The 10,849-nt window shown below is 38.8% G+C and overlaps 1 protein-coding gene across 3 annotated transcripts in view; it reads right to left on the reverse strand.

The window, feature by feature from the left end:
* The window catches only part of garnl3 (GTPase activating Rap/RanGAP domain like 3), an 83,691-nt gene extending 76,746 nt beyond the window's left edge, over positions 1 to 6,945 (reverse strand). For 2 of the 3 annotated variants that reach the window (XM_042395038.1, XM_042395034.1), the window contains exon 1: positions 6,924 to 6,941. The gene's annotated coding sequence lies outside the window, so the exon portion shown is untranslated. Of the gene's footprint in view, positions 1 to 6,923 lie in introns of all 3 variants that reach the window. The other variant, XM_042395040.1, reaches the window with a different exon arrangement.
* Between the last annotated feature and the right edge of the window lie 3,904 nt (positions 6,946 to 10,849).

Here is a 10,849-nt window from a genome sequence, read left to right on the forward strand (position 1 = left end):
GTCTCATAAAACAAAAGTTATTTTTGTGAAGGCTTTGCTGTTTTTACAGTTTGGACTGTCTCAACCATGCTCTTTAAAAAATAAAACAGTGTGAAATAAAAGTATAAAACATTTGTAAATGATCTTGACAAGAAAGACATAGACTCAAAAGTCTAATTGCTGGAAATACCGTAACCGTTACTGCATTACAGAGAAGGCTAATGACATACTAGACTATAAAGATGTTTCCTCCGGGGCAACTTCAGTCTGTATTCTGTCTAAATTACACTTGAGTGAGAGTCATCATCAGTAAAAATCATTCACATCTCTACGTTGTGACACCTTATTAACAGGGGACTTATTTGATTGAAGTGAAGAATAAAAAACACAATCTTCCTCTCTAAAATACACCCTTTATTAATTCAGCACATGCTATTACAGCTGTACTTGGTCTGGTATGACCAGTAGTTTATGTTGGCTAATATTAGCTGATGGGCACTAATTCAGATTGATAGCTTTTTCTCAGACAGTTTGATGATTCTTCTCTATTTATGCTTCTATTTTTTTAGCATTTACTATTATCCCATAATTGTTGTTTGTGGCCTCTGTTCAGCAAACATTAGTCTTGCTAAAGCTACGTTTGCTGCAAAAGCCAAGTAATCCCGCTTTGCTTTTGCTAAACAGCGGCCACTGTGGTCAAACATAGCAATTACGGGATAATATACTTATTGAATGACCCCTCTTTTCTTAAAGGGGACGTATCATGCACATTTCCAGGTCTATATTTATATATCAGATCAGTCTCTGTGTGAAACAGGACTTTTTTAGCTCCTGTCTCTTTAAGGCCTTCTCTGTTCTGATTGGTTAGCTTCTGGAAGCTGCCCCTTGGCAGACTTCTGGTGGTTTCAGAGGCTACGTAAACAAAAAGTAGTGGTGTGACTTCTTTTTCTCGTTCCTTACTCAAAATGGAAACTTCTCAAATACATCCATGCATGTGCCCAAATCCAATTTGAAATATGCAAGTAAACAATACAAACAACCCATGGAATAACCTTATCAACAAAGTCTACCAACTACAAACGACTGTTTATGGGCATGTGCAAGCAATCTGATGTCATCATGAAGAGGAAATAGAGGTAACATTACAAACAAAGCGTCAAAGCCATGGATGTATTATAAGATCTGGATACCAGACTCGCCTGGCGCATGAGCCAAAAAAGTTTCAAGCTTCTAGGTTTTACTTCCAGGGGTAAGCGGCCCTCCTTCTCCTGCTCGGCCCATAGACTTTACATTGTGACGACGTTACAGAAATTTTACAAATATAAAGCCTCCATGGATTAAAATTCATGATAGACAGAGTCATAATTGACCTGATTTACAGTTTGAAGTGTCCTGTCAACAGTTTTACAAACGTCTCTTTTATAATGGTGGTCTATGGGGAAAATGCTTTTTGGGCTGCAGGGGAATTTTTCAGTGCAAGTGACCACTGGGGAAAATTGGAAATGGCTGGAAGAATGTGGAATGGGAGCACCAAAAAACAACAAGCATATCTTAGTGTGTTTATGTCTGAAATGTTTATCTTTGTTATGCCAAAACAGTGTAAGAGTAACACAAGTAGACAAGAGCTATGAAGTCAGTGAACTGACTCAGTAATATCAGTTATACATCTTAAGTTTGCTAACATAGTCGGCGTAAGCTACTGGTCATACCAGACCAAGTACAGCTGTAGCAGCAAAACTTGTGTTTTGAATTATGCAAGGGTCTGTTTTAACGCTCATGAATTCAACTCCTTATCTGTAAGAGGAACATTGTGTTATTTCTTCTCTCAGAAATTACATAGTGTCACTTTAAATCTTGTCGTTACTGTGCTGGTTGTAATTCATCTGAAAATAATGTGGCAAGACAGCAGGGTGCCATCTCCTCCACTATCACCCTCAATCTACAGCTCCTGAAATCAGTTTGCAGGCATCAATGGTTAAATCATCAGTCGTGGACTATAGACAGAAAAGGAGATGAGGATCTGCGGTCGGATTCAATAATAACTCAGGAACGGGAAGATATAAAGGCAGATCATATCTGTAGTTTCTACTTTGATCGGTTACTGTAATAGTTGTATGGTTGTTGTCTGTAGGTTGTTGGTTGTTGGTATATTTCACCTTTTCCATCTAACAGAGGAAAAAGTAAGCGGACTACTCCCACCTATGCACAAACACACACACACATACACACACACTCAGAAAAAGCACAACATTCGCTCGGTCTAGTTTGTCGGCCCGCTGTTTAGACGAGGAATTCTCTCGACATGACTCACACAGCTGCATTCAAAGAAAGACTCGGCCATGTTTGTGTGATTGGACAGACTTCAGTGTTGTTGCTCAAACCTTCTGACTCACTGTGATTCAACAGCCTCTTACCACATCATCCTATGGTGAGACGCTTTTTAAATAGTAAGTGATACTACTTTTCAATCTCATCTCGTCGCAGATATGTTAACAGCAGAATAAAGTACAGCTGCCTGAGCTGAAATAAGACTTATTTCTTGAGTTTCACTTGTGGGATTCTGTGATCTATGATTTTAGAGAGAATTGAAATCTAATCGAGACATTCAGAAGCAACCTGCCTGCCATTAACAAGGATAATTATTACTTAACATAAAAAAAATCATGTTTTTCAAATGAATAACATGCCTCAGTGTTGCAAACACATTCACCAATGGATGACGACTGAGGCTATATAAAGTTTGTGCAGCTCCATTCTGCTGAACAAGGACGGAGGACATTAAAAGGCCTTGAAAGCGTGCAAGTCTGTGACCTGTGTGTCAGACTTAATGAGTTTAATGAGAATAAACATATTCTGGCCTTTAGAGTGTTGCTGCTGACTGTGGGGAGCAGGAAGAAAAAAGATGACTAAATTATATCATAACTGCCTTTAGCACGGTAGCTTTGACGTGTGCATGAATTAGTTTATTGTTTAATACCATCTCACAAGCCAATTGAAAATTAATTATTTTAAATGGACTGCATTAACTGATTTTTTTGGACACTCGGGGGCCTCAGAAACAAGCAAGCGACGACCACAACATTGATGTATTATCACTTTTTAAAGCTGATGTGGCAAACATGTTAGCAAATTGTTGCTTATTTTCATATTAGCATTCATTTGGAGTTGTGTGTTTGACCTTCTGATGAAATAAGTCCGCATTCACAAGCTTGTCACTAACTTTGTCTGTCTGCCATTTAGTGTGTGGCTTCCTGCTGTGCCTTGAAATGGAAATGCTGAGAGTGGTGACGGTGAAGCAAAATAAAGTTGTGGGTTGGAAACTGAAAGAAAGACACTAAAACACTTGAGCTGAGGGGAAGTGCACAGTTGGGTGATAATTATCTGTTGGTTCATTGCTGCAAGCAACAACAATGACAAGTACAGCATTAATTTGTTTTATTGTTAATACAGAAGTATTGATCATAGCAGCTTTAAGTCATTTAGTTTGTTTAAAAAATTATAGTATTTAGGAATTGTTCAACTTACTTAGTATGTATTGTTGCTAAACTACTCTATATTGTGCTGTGACATTGTTTGATTGGTGGATATGTACTGTATTAGTCTGAGCATATTAATTATGTTGTGTACCATGAATTTTATAAGATACATTATGTCATTTTATTCTAAGTTTGTTGCCTTTTTAATAGGACTGTCGTGATATCAGATTTTCACAACCTGATTATCGTGGCCAAAAGAATTCACTATAATGATATTATAGTGATATCTGTAGAAATTTTTAAAAAAATGCTATCTGTCAAATCATTAACTTTGCTTATTGTGTGCTTTGCCTCTTTTGAATTACACTCAAAATATGTAGTGTAGGGAGAGAGTTGGTAACCATAATTGTACAAAGTTTGAAAGAAGTTTAAACACACTGAAGTATAAGGATTTTATTTCTGCCTGAATATTTTTTTGCAAACAGATGCCTGCAGATGAACTATAGCTGTGACTTATTAGCTGGAAAAACACAATGGGACCACAGTGTGGAGCCTTACCTAGTCCAAGTTCAAATTTAGTAACAATACTACAGAAAATCAATATTTTACACGTTTTTCTATGGGTATGTCTAGGCACCTTCAAAAAAAGGCCATTTAGAGACACCAAATAACCCCTACTTCAGAGTAACTGAAGCATAAACACATTATAGTGCTTAGTTCCCCTGTTGAAACTAAATTTTGTGCATATAAAAGAGTCAAAACAAATGCTATGGTGGAAAAGCTATGATGCAACATTTATTGATGTCATAAAGTATTTTGGACTAAATATTTTACTAGATTGGATCAACTGGACCTTTGCTAATGTAACAAGACTGTTTTTGTCAGAGCTGTATCAGTCAGTGGAGTGATATGAAGCGTCATAGGTGAGTATCGTGAATTTTGTAATTGTTTATTTGTTTGTTGGTGGACTGACAGACGCGCTGATTGTACCTGCTGTGGTGATTTTATTTTGAAATGGTTTGCATCAATCGAATCACATGAATCGTGGATGTGTTGCATGAGTACCCACTTAAAAACAGGAGTTGTGTACATAGCATAGTTGTGTACTTCACAGGCTGTTGGGATGTAAGGAGTTTTAAGAGGTGCTGGATTATTTACACAATATTATCATATGTGTATTATTAACATGATATCAATATTTCATTTTTTAAATATCACAGTTATTGTCAATATTGCAACACCCCTACTTTTCAACATCAGCATAATGGCTGGAAACAGTTAGCTTGACTAGTCGGACTACGAGCACCAATAAAGCTCACTAATTTACTTGTTCTAAGTTGTTTGTTTAATCTGCACAAGAGCAAACTTGTAAAAACAACAAGTTGTGGTTTTACAGGGGGTTATGAGCCAGACAATTTCTTGGCCGAGTGCAGTGACTTCCTGAAGTCTTGTTGTCATGGTGAGGTTACCAGGCAACCAGCAGGGACTTGATTGGATGTGTGATGGACTGAGTGAGTTTTGAGTGATATTAATATTGTGCAGCAAAGCGGTTTGATACGTTGTCAGGTACTTAGTTTCTCTATGCAAAGTCTTCATCACCTTGATCAACACAGTAATCACTGGCTGTCGTTTTTTTTTTACATGCATGTGACATGTTGAGTGTGGCTTATGAACTGTAGCTAGCCTCCCACCCCCTAATTATAGCTCAAACTCCACAGCCAGGCCAAACAATACCCTCTAGATGTGCATTTTAAGGTCATTTCATCCAGACAGGAGCAGAGTGTAATTTTGTGTGCAGACTCCATTAGTCAGGAAGTGGCAGAGTGGACCAGTTGTGGGAAGAGGAGAAGATGAAAGGCAACATACACACTTAAAGGATGAAGCAACCTATGTGCTCTGAGCGAGGAATGGAGGGAAGAGAAGAAAGGGAAAGGCAATAAAATTTGGGATAAGGTGCAGCAGGGGCTACTTATGAATGCAACTTCACGGTGATGACAAGACTCCATGAAGAAACTTCCTGTAAAACACACTTTCTACACTTATTTGTATGGATTAAACAGATAAGGTATAATTTGTAGGCTTTAGATAAGCCAACCATCTCCTTCCTATAGCTTTTCAGTGTACAGACTTTTTAAAAAAATGTGGTAGCAATCTTCTCATCTAACTCAGCAAGAAAGCAAGTGAATTTCCCAAATGTCAAACAATTCATAGAAGAGCTAGTGGTAGAAAATATTTATTGCTGGCTCAGACACACATCAGGAAGCAAAATGAGAGAAATTTATTATGTAATTATTGAATAACAGTTCTCAACAGTTTCCCAGCCAGCTGAGGCTAAGACTGTTGCTGCAAGATGCTTTGCAGTGCTGAATCTGTACATCCCTTCTTGTCTGAACTATCTGGCCGAACAAAGCGTTCTTTTGCACTGTCAGCATGCCATGGAGAAAGTTTGTGAAGTCAAAAGAAATAATTGTGTATAAGCAGGGGCGTCATACAGTTAATTTAATTTAATGTTCATACCAAATCAAGTTGTTACCAGTAATTATGTTAAAGTAATAATTATTCTATACCTTCCTTACACCTTGCATTAAAATGCTCTCATATCCAGATTGTAGGTAGATATGATTTAATCTGATTACATTTACACCTGGTATTAATATGTGTCTCCAGGGTCCACATTGAGATCCGATAGAGATTCAAATGCTCTGCCCAGCTCAAACAACCAAATGTCACATCCTCTTATCATTTGCGCAGGTCAAAAAAACAAAACAAAACAAAAAAGATGGCAGCCATCCAACACTTGGTTGGACACTTATTCTTGTCTTGACTCATTCAACAAGTGTCTTGATATACCATAGTTTTCTTGCTGCTTTCTTGCTAGTAGCTTAGCCTGCTAACTGGCTACAGGTTGCTACCTCGCTGGTTTGGAACAGTCCTGTGTAACAGCAACTACATATTTCCGCCCACATACTTGTTGTATGTGGGTTGACGCAATTGCATTTACACTTGTGTACAGTGTGGTCACAATGCATCACCTCTGGAGGTGGTTTGGCCTAGTAAGCTAACAAGCACTGTTGATTATTGTATTGTATTGTATTTATTGGGGCTATGTACAGTGTTAAACATAAATGTTATCATTTGATTTACTGTACCAGAGTTAGCTTATAGCTAATTTTCATCTGCAGTCCCTTAGGCAGGTCACAATTAAAACATATAACAGCACAATAACAAACAGTACAAAGCAGTACTTAAACTATTTAGCTCTTGACTCTTTGTAAAAACTCTCCTTATGTCCATTTCAGGGCTGCATATGCTGCATATGTTTGGACAAAAACAATAGTTTAGCTACTAAGCTAATAATAGCAAAGACAACAAGCTTACACTAATGTTAATGTTAATGTTAACTAGTGTTAATTTACAAATCCATTCAAATCATGCTGTTTCATGCTGTGAGCTGAGACTTATTCTTACCTCACATTGCATTAACACAATCATACCAAGAGGCAACCTCTGGGGCTGTAAAATGAAGCCAATGCGGAAGTGCCAAAAACTGCAGTTCCTTGAATGGCCACTTGAGGCTGGCTCCAAAAGCGAGTCATTCCCCATAGACCCCCATGTTAAAACGCTCAACTTAACAGCAGAAATAAACGTGTTTACAGCCTGGTACAAAAAACGGTTTTGGTCTCTGTAGCTAATTTCCCCTTTCATGACAACTGAACAGGGGGTGAATTTTTTTATAACTCACTTGTTTAAATTTTATGAAGCCGTAAAGTTATGCATAATGAAAGACATGGCTGCTTTGAGTGACAAGTCCGCCAGCCGCTCGGTGGCTTGCTTCAGCCATTCGGCCCACCTCTTTGCCCATTTTTGATTGGCTGGGAGTTAAGTAGCGTCACACATTGCCAAGATGGCGACGGCCGGAGTGGCTCACTTTGAGCTTCAAAACCGCTCCTCCACTAACAGGTGACGTCAAGGTAACTACGTCCATATTTTTATACAGTCTATGAACTATACTAGCTTCACTGCTACTATGTAACGCTTTCTAGCTGGAAGGAACCATGTAGTCTAAACAGAGAGGGGGGGACTGTGTGTATCAGGTAGCATTAAAGTCACAGTGAAACAGTGGGATGTCCTTACCTTCTGTACTGTGACGTATTTCCCAGTAAAACAAAATATGTGAGCGGTGTACAGTTACAAGAGGGATTTAGATCAAATCCTTAGCATTTGATTGGACCGCTGAAAATACAGAGCCATGGAGGAAAATCGGCGCTTGTAATGGTTTCTGCCTACAGATAACTGATGCCCCCTGCCGATGTGGATAAGGCACCAAAAGACGGCTGTCCTTTACCTCTGACCGGTCTCGAACGGGCTTCCCAAAATCTACACGCAAGACCATCCAAGCCTTGCTTAGGGAACCAGATTCAGCCTGGCCTCTATAATCACCAGCTGTTGCTGAACCACTTTCAACGGGCCTATGTAGTCAGGAATTCCTGACAGCCTGGGTCACAACGAAGTGTACTGCTGCAAATAAGTGTTGGAGGTTTGAAAGTACTCAAAGATGGCCTTCTAACAGGTCATCTCTGGAGGAGGCCCACTCTGACGGTCGAGGGCAGCTTCAGAGCCCTGACCCTAACAGTTTAGCCAATCAAATCCCTAATAAATCTCTCAACCTAATTCTATTCTGTGTCTTTGCTTATCTTAAAGGAATACCAGAGGACCTCAGAGATGTGCGCAAGTCAGGAACTTTTGTTGGAGTGTATAAAAATACAAACCGGTTTTATTTGGTTTTACAACATAAGTAATATAAGATGCAAAAAGTAAAATACAAAAACTTGAGCAAAAAGTTATAATGCAAAAAGCTAAAAGACTAAAGAGAGTCTCAAAGAGATCTTTCAAAAAGCCCAAAGGAAAAAAGAGATCCCGCAAAAAGAAAAAGAAACCCCGAGTCTCAGTGACATGCTGATGCTACATGACTTTACACAAAATTTTAGACTTTTTGACCTTTTCTTGAGCTTTCACTTACAACAGACTACGTGGAACTTTTGAACTTCTCCTTTGCCTCAGGTTATATGACTGTTGTCTATTTTTTTGATGTTTGTTTGGGTTTGTTTAGTCATTCTTGAAGGTTCAGATCTAGTTCATTACAAGTTGTGTAAATTCCCCACAAATGGTACAAGACATTTAACTATGTGTCATTTGTCACCAATTAAAATTAAATAAAATAGTCAGAAGTAGGCTTGAGTAGAGTTTGGCCACATATAGTGGAGCTTTCACACACACTTCCCTCACCTGCATTGTTAGAGCAGGAGGAGGATGAGGGAGAAATGAATGAATAATGAAAACCAAGTTTTTGCTCACTGATATAACACACATTTCCCTCCATGATGCTGCTCTTTTAGCTACTACCACAGCTATATGGCTCTGGCTACTACAACCCACAAGCGGTCAAGTGCAGTTTTATATGATGGGTGCGGTTAGCTTGTCGCCCAAAGTCACATTTGATCGGATACATTTTTGTTTATGCCCCTGAGTTCAAGATAAGTCATAAAACATTTAAAATACATTTTACAAGGAGAGTACAGATGATAAAATGATTTTTTGACATATAATTGGTATATAACAAGAGATAACTGAACAATTAACCCAGGGACACAGGTTTAAAACTGGGAAAATGTATTTTTTATTTCTCTGTCTGTCTGTCTTTACATTATTCAAGCTAATTAAAAAAAACTTAAAATGGAATTGAACAATTTCTAAATCCATTCAATCTCAAATATTTGAATGGGCACAATGCCTCTGTGTTTAACCGACTCCCTCTAGCCTGCAGCTGATGGAGATAGCTGTAGTGATAGGGAGAGAAAAGTGCAATCTGGCAACATGAATATGGAGCCTCCTCTATAACTCTTCACCTCCCGTCTCAGCTGCCTGTAAATGGACTGATTCATCGGTGTCTTGCTGACCTGAGCAATAAAGATGGAGCAAAGTGGAGAGCGGGGCCACGAGATGTTGCCAAACCACAGCTGAGGTGAGTCTATCAATGACACCAGCAGACCACAGTATCCCAGATCTAAAATACAGCACGGTGACATTTAGCAGTATGATGCCAACATTGGCACATTTAATGGGGGTGTAGGGTTTTTGGTGGCTGGCAATGAGGGCACAAGTGTCAGCAGGCTGTCATCCCCCGAGGATGCTCAGTAGGCAGCTGTGTACAGAGATGGGAGGCATGCGGCCAAATGCCACTGCAGAGACCACGCTTTCAATAGTAATACAGAGAAAGAAGCTGCAATTTAGTTCTGAGTCATACTGAAATGGTTTCGGTGCTTTCTGAAACCTGAAGCGGGAGACGTGATTGTGGGTTAAAGCAGTGGCTCCAAACCACTTTGACTCATGACCCTTTAAAAGGAAAAAATGAGGCACGTGTGACCCCTCATCACAGATTATGGCCTTTGTGTGGACAAGATTTTATGAGCAGTTCAACTAAAGAGTGATTTTTCTTTACGGACTGACTATTTGACAAGAACATAGGTACAAACAAAATACATTTGAGAAAAGTCATAAAAAATAAACATGTGTTATGTAACAGAAACATATTTTCTTACCCTATTGGGACCCTTCAGATTTATCCTTACTCTCCGGTTGGGAGCCATTGAATCAAAGGACCTACAGGTGCTTTTTCATTTGGTCTGTTTTTATTGTTTTTCCTCCTTTCTTTCATGCAGTTTCTTTGTTTCATACCATCTTTTATGGAACAATTAAGTTATGACATTCATTTAAATGTTGAGTGACCATTTTCACAATATAGCACACTTGAAGTGTAATTGTATTTTTTTCTTGATGGCAATTCAGACGGAGGTCTGTCTACTTATGGAGAATTAGGTAATTATGTTATTAACATTTGCTTCGAAAACCATATAAATGCACATTTCCAGGTCTATATTTATAGTCTGGGGCCCTGCTAGAATATATTTGCATGATTTACAGTTTAGAAAAATCCTTATTTATCTTATACCTGCTCTTTATGCAGCCCCTCAGTTCAGCCTCTGCCTGAAACAGGCCATGTTAGCTCCTGTCTCTTTATTCAACGCACCTGATGAGCCCACTTTGTTCTGACTGGATAACGTCCAGAAGCTGCCCCTCGGCAGACATCTGCCACCTCCAGAGGTCATGTCAGCAAACCATGAAACAAACTATAGTAGTAGAAGGATTTCACTACTTTTTCTTGTTCTTTATTCAAATTGTAAACTTCTCAAATACATCTGTATATATTTGAGCCCAAATCTGATACAAAAAATTAGAGGACAACATGCAAACAGCCCATGGAAAAACCTAAGAAATATTGACGGCTACAGAACAGAAAGCCGTTTGTGGGCATGTTTGAACAATATGATGTCATC

The sequence above is a fragment of the Thunnus maccoyii genome, chromosome 19 (genome assembly GCF_910596095.1).
Source record: "Thunnus maccoyii chromosome 19, fThuMac1.1, whole genome shotgun sequence".
NCBI classification, from domain to species: Eukaryota; Metazoa; Chordata; class Actinopteri; order Scombriformes; family Scombridae; genus Thunnus; species Thunnus maccoyii.